Below are 17,326 nucleotides of genomic sequence, written 5' to 3' on the forward strand. Positions count from 1 at the left end.
ATATAACAAAGTGAATCAGCTATACATATACATATATCCCCATATCCCCTCCCTCTTGCGTCTCCCTCCCACCCTCCCTATCCCACCCCTCTAGGTGGACACAAAGCACCGAGCTGATCTCCCTGTGCTCTGCGGCTGCTTCCCACTAGCTATCTATCTTACATTTGGTAGTGTGTATGTGTCCATGCCACTCTCTCACTTCGTTGCAGCTTACACGTCCCACTTCCCATGTCCTCAAGTCCATTCTCTACATCTGCATCTCTATTCCTGTCCTGCCCCTAGGTTCTTCAGAACCATTTTTTTTCTTAGATTCCATATATATGTGTTAGCATATGGTATTTGTTTTTCTCTTTCTGACTTACTTCACTCTGTATGACAGTCTCTAGGTCCATCCACCTCACTGCAAATAATTCAATTTCATTTCTTTTTATATGCCCAGTAGTGGGATTGCTGGGTCATATGGTAGATCTATTTTTAGTTTTTTAAGGAACCTCCGTACTGTTCTCCATAGTGGCTGTATCAATTTACATTCCCACCAACAGTGCAAGAGGGTTCCCTTTTCTCCACACCCTCTACAGCATTGATCGTTTGTAGATTTTTTGATGATGGCCATTCTGACTGGTGTGAAGTGATACCTCATTGTAGTTTTGATTTGCATTTCTCTAATGATTAGTGATGTTGAGCATCCTTTCATGTGCAAAAATATGGAACACTTCATGAATTTGTGTGTCATCCTTGTGCAGGGGCCATGTTAAACTCTGTATCGTTCCAATTTCAGTATATGTGCTGCCGAAGTGATCACAAGAATGTAATCTTAATTTGTCACTATCTGATGATCACTGAGCTATATTATTGGTTTCCTATTTATACATGTATTCAATGCCTATCATCTCTGGACACAGGTGAACAGCTAATATTACTAAGACTATCACTCTGAGTGAAGCTTCCATTTCTTTGTTTCCTTTGTAAATAATTATGCTAAATTTGTACCAACCATCTCCCCCATATTTCCCCGAATTTCCATATGTGGAACTGAGCTGATTTAATAAAATAGACCAAAGACGCAGGTACCATTCTCTTCTTGCCTGGCTAAATTGACCACAGTGCACCTCAGAGGCAACTAGCCATACAGGGCGGAGAGTACTTGACTGCAATGTGCAAGCTGAACTTCAGAGCGTGGACTTCCCCACTGTTAGACTGACAGCAAGCTCCTCTGCGGGCGAGAGGAGCAGCCCCCTTTTGCACACAATCAGCACCAGCTGTGGTCCAATTAAACTCAACAGTGAACAGGTGTTCACTGTAATGACTTCCACACAAAAGCACGCTTCCATTTAGTACTCTTTACATCCCATACACTCACAGCCCCACTGAAAGGCAGTAGTAGAAAACCAGATGGAATTCAGTGGAGGAAAAACAGCAACCCGCAAACTTGTCCATAATCAGCAACAGAAGCCTCAATTAGCCTCAACATTTCACAGGTGTCCACAGGAGGGTATTTTTATGCAGAGCCTACTCGAGTCAATTGTCTCTTAAGAAGTTCTTTGAAAACATTTTGAAGTTTTTCAGATTCAGGTAGCTCACTCATATTACTACCCCACTACTGTTATTACCACTGTTTCTTTTTTTTTTAACATCTTTATTGGAGTATAATTGCTTTACAATGTTGTGTTACTTTCTGCTGTACAACAAAGTGAATCAGCTATACATATACATATATCCCCTTATCTCCTCCCTCTCGCGTCTCCCTCCCACCCTCCCTATCTCAGCGCTCTAGGTGGACACGCAGCACTGAGCTGATCTCCCTGTGCTATATGGCTGCTTCCACTAGATATCTATTTTACATTTGGTAGTGTATATGTGTCCATGCCACTCTCTCACTTCGTCCCAGCTTACCCTTCCCCCTCCCCGTGTCCTCAAATCCATTCTCTACACCTGCATCTTTATTCCTGTCATGCCCCTAGGTTCTTCAGAACCATTTTTTTTTTAGATTCCATATGTATGTGTCAGCATATGGTATTTGTTTTTCTTTCCGACTTAACTTCAGTATGTATTACAGTCTCTAGGTCCATCTACCTCACTACAAATAACTCAATTTCGTTTCTTTTTATGGGTGAGCAATATTCCATTGTATATATGTGCCACATTTTCTTTATCCATTCATCTGTTATGGACACTTAGGTGCTTCCATGTCCTGGCTATTGTAAATAGTGCTGCAATGTACATTGTGGTACATGAGTCTTTTTGAATTATGGTTTTCTCAGGGTATATGCCCAGTTAGTAGGATTGCTGGGTCATAGGGTAGTTCTATTTTTAGTTTTCTAAGGAACCTCCCTACTGTTCTCCATAGTGGCTGTATCAATTTACATTCCCATCAACAGTGCAAGAGGCTTCCCTTTTCTCCACACCCTCTCCAGCATTGATTGTTTGTAGATTTTTTGATGATGGCCATTGTGTGGTGTGAGGTGATACCTCATTGTAGTTTTGATTTGCATTTCTCTAACGATTAGTGATGTTGAGCATCCTTTCATGAATTTGTTGGCAATCTGTATATCTTCATGGAGAAATGTCTATTTAGGTCTTCTGCCCATATCACCACTATTTCATGGCTTTCAGGAGTCTACCCTGCTAGACATGCATGGGCAAAAATATTAATTACATTCATGTACACCCTAAAAATGTGTTTGGCCCATTGCATTTTCCCCAGAAGTCTCTTATATCTGGTGCCTTTGCTGCATTTGAAATAGAGAAATCTAGAGAGCACTTCTTGGGGTGGGATGTTATTACTCCTACTGTATTTCAATCAATTATTGAATGTCCACAGTCTGCATTGCCGTGGAAAAGAGGAATGACAATTACTCCTACTGTATTTCAATCAATTATTGAATGTCCATAGTCTGCATTGCCGTGGAAAAGAGGAATGACAATAGGAAAATTTCATGCTACTGGGAATCAATGCCCTTTTAAGATTGGTTGGCAGCTCAGGACCCAATCAGTGTCACTCCTAGTGGCTCATCCCAGGCTTGATGCAGGATGACTAATTACCAGGGGACTCCAGTAAATGAGGTGGTGGCACTCTTTCTCCAGATCCCTCATCCCACATCTTCGTGATCATATAGCACTAATGATGCTGCTGGAGTTGGTATCTTCTTTGACTTTGCATTTACAGGGAGGACAGCGGAGAAGAGGGGTGAGTAGGTCTGAGGCAGGGACTTCAGAATTCTGTCTCTCAATTCAAGTAGGGAGTAAGGCACACTGCTAAATGTAACACAGCCCATGGTGCAGAAAGCTATTTTTTTCTTTTGTCAGAAACAATTTGATAACTCACACCAGAAGGAAACCTGGGTAAAAACCAATCCCAGATGTGGAGCAAATGTTGGTGAGGGTGTCAGTTGGTATAACATTGGAAAGCTAGTGGATTTCCATAACTGAAGCTGGACCTATGACCAGACAATTCCATTCTCAGTTATAATCCCAACAGAAATTGTGGTAAGCAGACACCAGTATGGCCCCTGGTGATCCACCTCCTGGGATTCATTGCTTTGTATAATCCCCTCTTCCTGAGGGGGGATGGGACCTGTGACCTTCTTCTAACCAATAGAATACCACAACTGTGATGGGATATGACTTCCATAATTATAATACATAAAATTGTCATTTCTGTCTTGCTAGCAGACTCTATTGCCTTCTTGGCTTGCACGCTTTGATGTTGGAGAGGTCTCCATGGCAAGGAACTAAATGTAGCCTTTGGCCAATAGCCTGCTGGGAGCTGAGTCCAGCACTCTTCCAGAAACTGAATTCTGCCAACCACAATGGGAGCTTGGAAGCAAATCCTTTCCCAGTTGAGACTTCAGATGAGACCCCAGCCCTGGCTGACACCTTGACTGCAGCCTTGTGAAAACCCCTGAAACAGAGGACCTAGCTAAGCTCTTCAGACTCCTGACCCCAGAAATTGTAAGATAATGTGTGTTGTTTGAATGTTTTGGTAATTAGTTATACATTAATAGATAACAAATACAGAAATGCTTAAAAATGTGCCCCCAAGGACATGCATATGAGTTTTCATAGTAGCATTCTTCATAATACCAAAGTAGGAAACAACACAAAGCTCCACGGGCAAGATTAAAGTTTCGTAGACCACATACAGCCACCTAGCAAAAAGCTAGTAGTGCTGGAGTTGGAGATGAGGAGACGGGTGTTAGGTAGGAGTGTAGAAGAATCATCCACATAGATGTGATCATGGAAGCTATTGGAATGGGTGAGAACAATGAGATATAAATTATAAAGGGAGAATAGTGAAGGGGGCTATAATGCTTATATGTTTCAATCGCAAATAACAGAAAATTCTACACATTATGATTTAAATAATACAAGGAACTTCAGGCTGAGCACAAGATCCCTGGAGCACTGCCCTGTTACCTCACCACCAACCAATCAGAAGAAAGTAACACACTCTGCATCCCTCACCCCAAATTTTGCCTATTGAAATCTTCTCACCAGGGACTTCCCTGATGGCGCAGAGGTTAAGAATCCACCTGCCAATGCAGGAGACATAGGTTCGATCCCTGGTCTGGGAAGATCCCACATGCTGCAGAGTAACTAAGCCTGTGTGCCACAACTACTGAGCCTGTGCTCTAGAGCCCGTGAGCCACAACTACTGAACCCACGTGCCACAACTACTGAAGCCCGTGCGCCTAGAGCCTGTGCTCCGCAACAAGAGAAGACACCGCAATGACAAGCCTGCACAATACAACGAAGAGTGGCCCCCGCTCACCACGACTAGAGAAAGCCTGCATGCAGCAATGAAGACCCAATGTAGCCAAATAAATAAAATAAAATATATAAATAAATTTATTTTAAAAAAAACAACTTCTCCCCAAAAACCATGGGGAGTTTGGGTTTTTTGAGCATGAGCCACCTGTTCTCCTTTCTTGTCCCTGCAATAAACTTTTCTCTGCTCAAAGTAATAATAATAATAATAAATTATAAAAAAATAAATAATACAAGGAAAAAAAAAGTCCATGGGCAATAAGATGGATAAGTACATTGTGTATGTCCAGAGAGTGGACCACTGTAAGCGACAAAAAAAAGAACCAAACCTAGCCACATGCAACCCCATGGGTGACTCTCACAAATAGTCGAGTGAAAAAGCCAGACACAAAATAGTACACACTGCATGATTCAATTACATAAAACTGTGAAACAGGCAAAACGAACCTATCATTCTGTTTGAAGCTTAGGATGGTGGTTGCTTGAGGGTGGGGGGTGGTAGGTGGTGACAAGGAAGGGACATAGGGAAGCTTTTGAGACGTTGATAATGTTCTGTTTCTTAATCCGGAGCTGGTTACAGGGCTGTTTTGCAGCCTTTTCTGTAGGTATGTTATAACTTCAAAAGTTAAAAGAAAGAAACAGCAGGTAATCTTTTCAGCATAGGATATAAATAGGTGTGTGGTTAGAGGGGTGCATTACCTTTGTAGGCACAGTATCATTGTACCTTGGGGAAGGAGAGCACTGATTTCAAATGCCTTGTTTAACAGAGGAGGTAAACTGAGGTGCAGAAAGGCTCAGAGAGTAAAGTGAGTTGCAGAAGTTCAATTATTGTCAGAGCTGAAATGGCAAAGCAGGTCTTGTCTCTTGTGTACATTCTGGTTAGATGTGAGGGCAATCTGGCTATGGACTGTCCTTCATGGTTCTCTGTGCTCGAGTCCCTTTCTTTACCACCCTATGTGATTGCCTGCTGATGTTGCAGACTCAGTTAAAGAAGATTATTTTCCCAGATTGCCTGGTGTCTGGCTCAGTCTGGTGCCTTAAACAGGTCTATGCCCAATAAGGAGGAGCCTCCTGGTGCCTTATTGTTTTCAAGCTTCCACCCTGCTCCCTTTCACCTGACCCCTCCCTGCCATTTGTCTGCAGACCTGTTTCTTGCACCACGGCTAGTGATCTTTACCTGATCTCCTATCCACTGTCTCGTTCTCACTCAGGGCAACTGAAACTCAATGCTCTTCCCTGGCACTGAACTTGGCCACCTTTCTTGGCTTTGATTGGGACTAATCTTTCAGCGTGTATTTGCTGCCAGCAGCTCTGGGTTACAACCTTGACTGGGAAGACTGCTGCAAAAGAGGAGAGAAGCTTTTTTTTTTTTTCAGTCAAAGATCTACAAATATCCAGTCTCTCCATGTTTCAAATAAGTTTTTAAATTCCATTTTAGAAAAACATCGGCTGGTGTAGGCAGAGCTGAGTGAATTCCTGTCCTTTCCCATTTTCTCCTCTTCTAAGCTCTGAGCACTAGATTATACAATTAACACAATGGATGAGGCCAGCCATACATAAGTGTACCTTAGAGACAAAACATCTGCCAAATCAGAAGGCAGAAGATGAATGTGGCCATTACCCTACAGATAGTATGGGTGTGTCCAGAGAAAGAAGTGTCCATCGGAAAGGGAGTCGGTGATCATAGGACTTAGAGGACAGACCAGAGGGATCTCTGAGAAGCTGATATGAATATTCCAGTGGTGATGGCTTCATCAGGCCACAGTCGCCTGATACTATTAAACTTTCAAGTCATCTAACTAAACTGCCCTTGCTCTGATTCCCTGCTCACTAAGGAACTTTCGGGTTGTCATTGACTTCCTGGGTAGATTTTCTCCAGGGAGAAAAAGTGCTGGAGAGGAGAGTGTGAACATTTGATCTTTCTGACAGCTGCACATCCCCTTGTCAACAGAGGTCTTGACATTTTGGTGTGAAGTTTTGGTGTTTTGTGAATTTAGTTCACATAAGCCAGCCCTCTCAAGTCAGGCAAATCCTGGAACACTAACAAGATTGAATTTTTGGACCTGTAAGTCTTCTGGCCAGACTTTGGATTGTGAAAAATTCATTAAGATAATACCACTTTGGAAGGGCTCTTGGTAGATAGCCAGCCAGCCATTTCCTGGTAATATTCAACATGGCTTTGGGCCCACTTTCAAAATCCTGATGGTACCTAACTGGATTGAGAGGAAGGGAAAGACCGAGCAGAGAGAAGAGGAGGTGAAATGGGGTAGTCCATTCAATTTGGTTTTCATTGGAGCTGCAAATGGAATCTTATTGAAAATGGATTACTTATGTGTTTCTTAAATGGGGGTAGATACCCTTTTGGGAATATGTGGCAATGTGCTTGGACTGAATAAAGTATGGGATAAAACTTAGCACATCTTTCTGGAAGGTTAACTTTTCTCTCCAATTTTGGGAGAGATGGAGAAGTTAAGGCATTAATTAAAAATAAATAAGTAAATATATTTAGGCTGCAAGCAGGCTTCTTCTCATTGTGGTGGCTTCTCTTGTTGTGGAGCACGCATTCTAAGCACGCGGGCTTCAGTAGTTGTGGCTTGTGGGCTCTAGAGCACAGGCTCAGTAGTTGTGGCGCACGGGCTTAGTTGCTCTGTGGCATGTGGGATCTTCCTGGAACAGGGATCGACTCTGTGTCCCCTTCATTAGCAGGCGGTTTCTTAACCACTGCGCCACCAGGGAAGGCCAAGACATTAGTTTTTGAGGTAAAGACTTACTAGTCTACCCAGAGTTGTTGCTGGGTAATCAGGGACTATATTTCCCAGCTCCTCTTTCATTTAAATGGGGCCACACGATGAATTCTTGCTCCTGGAACATGAGGGAGAATGGGTGTCAATTCTGAACTCAAGTAATTAAGAAGTGGTCTCTTTCCCCATCAAAATGGAGATGACTCAGAGGCCCTGAAAGAGGGTAGAGTCGCAAGACCAAGGGACAGACTGTCCACCCGCAAGCCACGTCCACATGGATTTCAGGTGAGTGAAAAATACATTTCTGAAGTGTTAAATCACTGAGCGTTTGGGCTTGATCTGATATAACAGAGAGCATTACTCTAATAGAACTGGTAAGTAAATATTTCTACATGGAAGCAAACAGTAATATGATATCATGTAAATTTACATAAATTCTTAGGTTAAAACTGAGATTTCAAAGACATATTTTGCTCACGGCAGGCTGCTGACACTTTCCCTGGGTGCCGAGAGAGTGAGCCATTCGTTCTCCTCTGCTGTTGGGGGAACTTGATGGAAAAGTTTGACAAGGACTAGGCAAATTCATGTAATGGGAGAGGAAAAGCTGTGGTCATCCTCTAGACTGTAGAGTCTGTATAAGTGCTCACTCAAGGCAAGACTGAAGTAGGCAAGGTTAGATTTTAGATGACCTCTCTTTGGTCCCTTACCCCCAGACTTGCATGGCTCATACTGTCCATCTGAATTCTGTGCCCTGGTCTGCTTTTCAGGCAAAACCTTCATGCTCTGGACCCTTTCTAAGTTGTGAATGTCCATCTCAGCTTACATTCCCTTAGGAGCCTGCTCACTGATGGAGCTGCTATGACCAAAGGATTCAGGCTAAGAGACAAGATGCCATATATGTGGCACCCTTCATACCAAACCACTTTCCATATCCACACAGATATCAGTGATTTCCCAGAGCACTGCTTTCTGTTGAGCCAGGTGGGGCCTCAGAGCCTTCTCAGGGTAGAACTCCGGGCAGCTCCCATGAATCTATTGGTGCTGGTTCTTGAATTGAATTGGACTTGCCATCCTAGATGAATGATAGGTCATAATAGCTTCATGGGTTATCTCTCTCAGACAATATTTGCCTTTCAACACACAGTTTTCATTACTCCATTAACCAAAAAGAGGAATCTGGAAATTTCCAACACTCTGACAGCTCTAATTGGAGAGAGATTTGGGGCAGGGGACCATTTTTCCATTGCTCCTCAAATTACAACACTAACCTGCTGCCTGTTTCAATTCAATTCAATCCAACAGATACTTATTTCACTTACAGTAAAGCAGGCTTTGTCTAGGAAGTCACATTTAACTCCATCACCAGCAAGTTTTTATTGAGCACCTGCTGTGTACATGGCAACAAACTAGGCACTCAAGTGTTTCTTTTGTGATTATGTTGACTTATAATCACCATAGAGAGAAGCTCTGCTGTCTCTCTCTCTCCCTGTCTCTCTCTCTCTTTCCCTCTTGCACTCTCTCCCTCCCTTCCCATTTTTCATCTAGGGATGCTGACTTCCTGGAGGAACCTTCCCATCCTGCTCTCAAGGCCACCTGGGCTGTTCTGGCTGCAGTCAGAAGCTCTTTCACTGCCCTTCCCCAAGCATGCTGAGTGGAGGGACAGTGTTTGCCCTCCTCTTCCCCTCCCCAGGGTTCCTAAGCCATGGCATTCTGACAGGGCCACAACTCTCTCTGTAGAGACCCGGCAGTCTCTGTCAGTGGCCGATCAGACTTTTTTTTGTCACTGCCTTCTTCAGGACTGCTTCACTGAAGTGCTGCTAGGACAAAAAGAGCAAGTTTTTCTAACCCTTCTTTTTTTTTTTTTTCCAGGGGAGGGGACTTCAAGGCGCAGGACTTTTTTTCCACTCACCCATTCCACATCATGGTCCAGACTGGTCAGGGCAGATCCATCCCTTTCCCCCCAAGTGAACGTGTCTAACTAGATGACCACGGCTGCCAAGCAGAGCCGCAGCTATCCTGGCAGTTTCAGGAGAGATGGGAGGAAGGCAGCTGCCAGGACTCAGGGTTGGAGATGTGCCTCCAGGTGACGGCTGTGTGCACAAGCCCAGTTACTAACGCTCCCACTTAAGCTTTGGAAATGGAGTTAGAAAGACATGGCTAGGTGGGCAGAGGACAAATCTCAGCTTCTCCTAATCTGGGCTACCTGCTGGGTTTCCATAAGGCTGGGCTATGGGGAGAATGGGGCTTTGGTGTCCACCATGCTAGCTGTAGGCACAGTGGGAAGGGCTGCAAATACATGATTAGTTAATGAAAACTTGAATTTTGCAGAGAACAGCCAAATCTGTGTAAGGGTGGCAGCTGTTACATTGAGCAGAAGCCCTAGGAAAGCCCTAAAGTTGTGGATTCTGCATATTTTCCTCACCCCTACTTGGGAGGCCAGCACAGAAAAGTCATTACAGGACTTTCCTGGAGGCATCAGGAAGCCGGCGATGGTGATTTGTATAGATTTGTCTGCATCGTCGAGGCTGCCAAGTCACACAGACAGCTGCAGTCAGTTGCTCTCTTCATGCTGTTCAATCCATGCCACGTATTTTATCAGTCGCATCTCTGCTCCACCTTGGATGTCTTGGGGAATCATCATAGCTTGGTAGAGAGTCGGAGTCCTAAATGTGTTCCTTTTCCACAACATTGCTACCTTCGTTCAACTGTATCATTAGCTGGCAGGCGATAACAGACTGCAGCTCCATCCTTTTTCCATCTTGGGCATTTGTTTATTGAATGCATGTAGGAGAACAACGGGCTATGTGTGTCACCTCCCTCCATGCCTCAAACATGCCTTCCAGAAGTGGTGGTGATGGGAGTGAGAAAGAGAAATCCAATTATGCACAGACTAGGAATTCGACGTGATAGGAATTCTGTGGGCAGCCTAGTATTTTCTGTCCAGAATTCCTTTGGATAAAAACAAAACGCTTTTTCTTTTTCTTGAATCACTCTTTTTGGTCAGTTTGCTGGTAGGTTTGGGATAAAATTAGGAGTTGGACTTTGTTGCTGTTTTTCTCATTTTTGTACAGAGTCAAGCTGCAATGATTCTGGAGCCCTTACTATTTCTAGGAAGGAGGCTGCAACACTGGCACAGAGTGGAGTTTGGAAGTCAGGCTGTAGTAATGAGTTTTATGGGTTTCCCTTGTTTGACCATCAATTTGGCTTAATTGAATCATAGAATCTTACCACTGAGTGGAAACTTGGAAATAATCAATTTCAATCTTTTTATTTTATAGATGAGGTAACAAAAGTGCAGAGAGTTGACTTACATTCTTAAAGACTCAGATCAGTGGCAGTGATCTCCAGGTGTATCAGGTATCTAGGTGTATGGAGTCTCCAGGTGTATTGGGTTTCCAGTTATACCAGTTATGTCTTCTGGCTACAAACAACAGAGACCAACTCTGAGAGTTTACTGGAAGTTCTGAAAGGATATTGGAAGCTTCCAGAAATGGCAGAGAACCTGGAGAATCAGATTTGGAAATGGATCAGAAACAAGGCATCTCTGAAAGGCTAGGAAGGGGGCCACCTAAGGAGGGTCCACTATTAGGAGCGGTCTGCTAAGGCAAGATGGACCTCCACTTTTCAGTCTCCATGTAATGCTGCTGACTTTTCAGTTTCCTGGGAGTGAGCATCCACTGGGCTTACCTTGGCTGTGGAACAGGTGCTGCGGAGGCACCGACCATGTTCCCTTGGAGGTCACCTGATTACAGTTCCCTTACGTGCTGACAGCTTGAGGGCACTCTGTCCACAGAGGCACGATTGGCCTATGGCAGGTGAGGCCAGAAGTGCTGGGAACTCAAATTCCCAAGAGCCATCCTCACCAATGATGTATATACACCCCAGCCTCTGCTCCTCTTGGGGAGACAACCTGAGGAGTGTTCCACACAGTCTCTCAGAGGGTCCACGTGGGTATGAGCCTCAGTTGCCCACAGCAGTCATGTGCTAATTAGCCTACACTTCCCTCCTTTCTTCTCTCACTTCCTCTTCTTCACGTAGTTTCCTGAGTTTGCCTCTCAAATAAAATGCTTACTCTTAAATCTTTTATGGTCTACTTTTGTGACATCTAAATTAAGACAGGTGTCTTGCTAGCACCTTGGCTAGAGGAAAACATGGTACATGATGATAGTCCCACGAGACAGTATCCAATGGGGAGGAAATGATTCTCCTAAAAAATGATTCTGTTCGCCTTCAGGAAGATGTCTTAGGGGGGACTTCAAAACAAATGTCTGCAACACAAGCCCACCAACCACTTGGTTTCATATATTGGTTCACAGAGTGCTTTTTTTTCCCCCTTAGATTCCATATATATGTGTTAACATACGGTATTTGTCTTTCTCTTTCTGACTTACTTCACTCTGTATGACAGACTCTAGGTCCATCCACCTCACTACAAATAACTCAATTTCGTTTCTTTTATGGCTGAGTAATATTCCATTGTATATATGTGTCACAACGTCTTTATCCATTCATCTGATGATGGACATTTAGGTTGTTTCCAACTCCTGGCTATTGTAAATAGAGCTGCAATGAACATTTTGGTACATGACTCTTTTTGAATTATGGTTTTCTCAGGGTATATGCCCAGTAGTGGGATTGCTGGGTCATATGGTAGTTCTATTTGTAGTTTTTTAAGGAACCTCCATACTGTTCTCCATAGTGGCTGTACCAATTCACATTCCCACCAGCAGTGCAAGAGTGTTCCCTTTTCTCCATTTATTCTTTCTAGATTTTTTGATGATGGCCATTCTGACCGGTGTGAGATGATATCTCCTTGTAGTTTTGATTTGCATTTCTCTAATGATTAATGTTGTTGAACATTCTTTCATGCGTTTGTTGGCAGTCTGTATACCTTCTTTGGAGAAAAGTCTATTTAGGTCTTCAGCCCATTTTTGGATTGGGTTGTTTGTTTTTTTGTTATTGAGCTGCATGAGTGGCTTGTAAATTTTGGAAATTAATCCTTTGTCAGTTGCTTCATTTGCAACTATTTTCTCCCATTCCGAGGGTTGTCTTTTGGTCTTGTTTATGGTTTCCTTTGCTGTGCAAAAGCTTTGAAGTTTCATTAGGTCCCATTTGTTTATTTTTGTTTTTATTTCCACTTCTCTAGGAGGTGGGTCAAAAAGGGTCTTGCTGTGATTTATGTCATAGAGTGTTCGCCTATGTTTTTCTCTAAGATTTTTATAGTGCCTGGCCTTACATTCAGGTCTTTAATCCATTTTGAGTTTATTTTTGTGTATGGTGTTAGGGAGTGTTCTAATTTCATTCTTTTACATGTAGCTGTCCAGTTTTCCCAGCACCACTTGTTAAAGAGGCTGTCTTTTCTCCATTGTATATTCTTGCCTCCTTTATCAAAGATAAGGTGACCATATGTGTGTGGGTTTATCTCTGGGCTTTCTATCCTGTTCCATTGATCTATATTTCTGTTTTTGTGCCAGTACCATACTGTCTTGATTACTGTAGCTTTGTAGTATAGTCTGAAGTCAGGGAGCCTGATTCCTCCAACTCTGTTTTTCATTCTCAAGATTGCTTTGGCTATTCGGGGTCTTTTGTGTTTCCATACAAATTGTGAAATTTTTTGTTCTAGTTCTGTGAAAAATGCCATTGGTAGTTTGATAGGGATTGCATTGAATCTGTAGATTGCTTTGGGTAGTACAGTCATTTTCACAATGTTGATGCTTCCAATCCAAGAACATGGTGTATCTCTCCATCTATTTGTATCATCTTTAATTTCTTTCATCAGTGTCTTATAATTTTCTGCATACAGGTCTTTTGTCTCCTTAGGTAGGTTTATTCCCAGATATTTTATTCTTTTTGTTGCAATGGTAAATAGGATTGTTTTCTTGATTTCACTTTCAGATTTTTCATCATTAGTGTATAGGAATGCCAGAGATTTCTGTGCATTAATTTTGTATCCTGCTACTTTACCAAATTCATTGATTAGCTCTAGTAGTTTTCTGGTAGCATCTTTAGGATTCTCTAAGTAGAGTATCATGTCATCTGCAAACAGTGGCAGCTTTACATCTTCTTTTCCGATTTGGATTCCTTTTATTTCCTTTTCTTCTCTGATTGTTGTGGCTAAAACTTCCAAAACTATGTTGAATAATAGTGGTGAGAGTGGGCAACCTTGTCTTGTTCCTGACCTTAGTGGAAATGCTTTCAGTTTTTCACCATTGAGGACGATGTTGGCTGTGGGTTTGTCATATATGGCCTTTATTATGTTCAGGAAAGTTCCCCCTATGCCTACTTTCTGCAGGATTTTTATCATAAATGGGTGTTCAATTTTGTCGAAAGCTTTCTCTGCATCTATTGAGATGACCATATGGTTTTCCTCCTTCAATTTGTTAATATGGTGTATCACATTGATTGATTTGCATATATTGAAGAATCCTTGCATTCCTGGAATAAACCCCACTTGATCATGGTGTATGATCCTCTTAATGTGTTGTTGGATTCTGTTTGCTAGTATCTTGTTGAGGATTTTTGCATCTATGTTCATCAGTGATATTGGCCTGTAGTTTTTTTCTTTGTGACATCCTTGTCTGGTTTGGGTATCAGGGTGATGGTGGCCTCGTAGAATGAGTTTGAGAGTGTTCCTCCCTCTGCTATATTTTGCAAGAGTTTGAGAAGGATAGGTGTTAGCTCTTCTCTAAATGTTTGATAGAATTCGCCTGTGAAGCCATCTGGTCCTGGGCTTTTGTTTGTTGGAAGATTTTGAATCACAGTTTCAATTTCAGTGCTTGTGATTGGTCTGTTCATATTTTCTATTTCTTCCTGATTCAGCCTTGGCATGTTGTGCATTTCTAAGAATTTGTCCATTTCTTCCAGGTTGTCCATTTTATTGGCATATAGTTGATTGTAGTAATCTCTCATGATCTTTTGTATTTCTGCAGTGACAGTTGTTACTTCTCCTTTTTCATTTCTAATTCTATTGATTTGAGTCTTCTCCCTTTTTTTCTTGATGAGACTGGCTAATGCTTCATCGATTTTGTTTATCTTCTCAAAGAACCAGCTTTTAGTTTTATTGATCTTTGCTATCATTTACTTCATTTCTTTTTCATTTATTTCTGACTTGATCTTTATGATTTCTTTCCTTCAGCTAACTTTGGGGGTTTTTTGTTCTTCTTTCTCTAATTGCTTTAGGTGCAAGGTTAGGTTGTTTATTCGAGATGTTTTCTGTTTCTTAAAGTAGGATTGTATTGCTATAAACTTCCCTCTTAGAACTGCTTTTGCTGCATCCCATAGGTTTTGGGTTGTCGTGTCTCCATTGTCATTTGTTTCTAGGTATTTTTTGATTTCCTCTTTGATTTCTTCAGTGATCACTTCGTTATTAAGTACTGTATTGTTTAGCCTCCATGTGTTTGTATTTTTTACAGATCTTTTCCTGTAATTGATATCTAGTCTCATAGCGTTGTGATCGGAAAAGATACTTGATACAATTTCAATTATCTTAAATTTACCAAGGCTTGATTTGTGACCCAAGATATGATCTATCCTGGAGAATGTTCCATGAGCACTTGAGAAAAATGTGTATTCTGTTGTTTTTGGATGGAATGTTCTATAAATATCAATTAAGTCCTTCTTGTTTAATGTATCATTTAAAGCTTGTGTTTCCTTATTTATTTTCATTTTGGATGACCTGTCCATTGGTGAAAGTGGGGTGTTAAAGTACCCTACTATGAGTGTGTTACTGTCAATTTCCCCTTTTATGGCTGTTAGTATTTGCCTTATGTATCGAGGTGCTCCTATGTTGGGTGCATAAATATTTACAATTGTTATATCTTCTTCTTGGATCGATCCCTTGATCATTATGTAGTGTCCTTCTTTGTCTCTTCTAATAGTCTTTATTTTAAAGTCTATTTTGTCTAATATGAGAATTGCTACTCCAGTTTTCTTTTGGTTTCCATTTGCATGGAATATCTTTTTCCATCCCCTCACTTTCAGTTTGTATGTGTCTCTAGGTCTGAAGTGGGTCTCTTGTAGACAGCATATATATGGGTCTTGTTTTTGTATCCATTCAGCCAGTCTGTGTCTTTTGGTGGGAGCATTTAATCCTTTTACATTTAAGGTAGTTATCGATATGTATGTTCCTATTCCCATTTTCTTAGTTGTTTTGGGTTTGTTATTGTAGGCCTTTTCCTTCTCTCGTGTTTCTTGCCTAGAGAAGATACTTTAGTATTTGTTGTAAAGCTGGTTTGGTGGTGCTGAACTCTCTCAGCTTTTGCTTCTCTGCAAAGGTTTTAATTTCTCCATCAAATCTGAATGAGATCCTTGCTGGGTAGAGTAATCTTGGTTGTAGGTTTTTCTCCTTCATCACTTTAAATATGTCCTGCCAGTCCCTTCTGGCTTGCAGAGTTTCTGCTGAAAGATCAGCTGTTAACCTTATGGGGATTCCCTTGTGTGTTATTTTTCCCTTGCTGCTTTTAATATGTTTTCTTTGTATTTAATTTTTGATAGTGTGATTAATATGTGTCTCGGCACGTTTCTCCTTGGATTTATCATATATGGGACTCTCTGTGCTTCCTGGACTTGATTAACTATTTCCTTTCCCATATTATGGAAGTTTTCAACTGTAATCTCTTCAAATATTTTCTCAGTCCCTTTCTTTTTCTCTTCTTCTTCTGGAACCCCTATAATTTGGATGTTGGTGTGTTTAATGTTGTCCCAGAGGTCTCTGAGACTGTCCTCAGTTCTTTTCATTCTTTTTTCTTTATTTTGCTCTGCAGTAGTTATTTCCACTATTTTATCTTCCAGGTCACTTATCCGTTCTTCTGCCTCAGTTATTCTGCTATTGATCCCATCTAGAGTATTTTTAATTTCATTTATTGTGTTGTTCATCATTGCTTGTTTCATCTTTAGTTCTTCTAGGTCCTTGTTAAATGTGTCTTGCATTTTCTCTATTCTATTTCCAAGATTTTGGATCATCTTTACTATCATTATTCTGAATTCTTTTTCAGGTAGACTGCCTATTTCCTCTTCATTTGTTAGGTCTGGTGGGTTTTTATCTTGCTCCTTCATCTGCTGTGTGTTTTTCTGTCTTCTCATTTTGCTTATCTTACTGTGTTTGGGGGTCTCCTTTTTGCAGGCTGAAGGTTCGTAGTTCCCGTTGTTTTTGGTGTCTGCCGCCAATGGCTAAGGTTGGTTCAGTGGGTTGTATAGGCTTCCTGGTGGAGGGGACTAGTGCCTGTGTTCTGGTGGTTGAGGCTGGATCTTGTCTTTCTGGTGGGCAGGTCCACGTCTGGTGGTGTGTTTTGGGGTGTCTGTGGACTTATTATGAGTTTAGGCAGCCTCTCTGCTAATGGGTGGGGTTGTGTTCCTGTCTTGCTAGTTGTTTGGCATAGGGTGTCCAGCACTGTAGCTTGCTGGTCGTTGAGTGAAGCTGGATGTTGGTGTTGAGATGGAGATCTCTGGGAGATCTTTGCCATTTGATATTACGTGGAGCTGGGAGGTCTCTTGTGGACCAGTGTCCTGAAGTTGACTTCCCCACCTCAGAGGCACAGCACTGACTCCTGGCTGCAGCATGAAGAGCATTTCATCCACCCAGCTCAGATTAAAAGGGAGAAAAGGAAGAAAGAAAGAAAGAAAGAAAGAAAGAAAGAAAGAAAGAAAGAAAGAAAGAAGGAAAGAAAGAGGATAAAAGAAAATAAAATAAAGTTATTAAAATAAAAAATAATCATTAAGAAAAAAATTTTTTTAAAAAGTAAAAAAAAAAAAAAAAAAAAGGACGGATAGAACTCTAAGACAAATAGTGAAAGCAAAGCTATACAGACAAAATCTCACAC

At 41.7% G+C, this 17,326-nt stretch overlaps 1 non-coding gene across 1 annotated transcript; it reads right to left on the reverse strand.

Annotated features, from left to right (window-relative positions):
- Positions 1–698: 698 nt before the first annotated feature.
- LOC132428850 (U6 spliceosomal RNA) lies at positions 699–802 on the reverse strand. Its single transcript, XR_009520240.1, has one exon. It is a non-coding gene; the product is annotated as a U6 spliceosomal RNA (small nuclear RNA).
- Positions 803–17,326: the final 16,524 nt, after the last annotated feature.

Source organism: Delphinus delphis, chromosome 7 (genome assembly GCF_949987515.2).
Source record: "Delphinus delphis chromosome 7, mDelDel1.2, whole genome shotgun sequence".
Classification (NCBI taxonomy): Eukaryota; Metazoa; Chordata; class Mammalia; order Artiodactyla; family Delphinidae; genus Delphinus; species Delphinus delphis.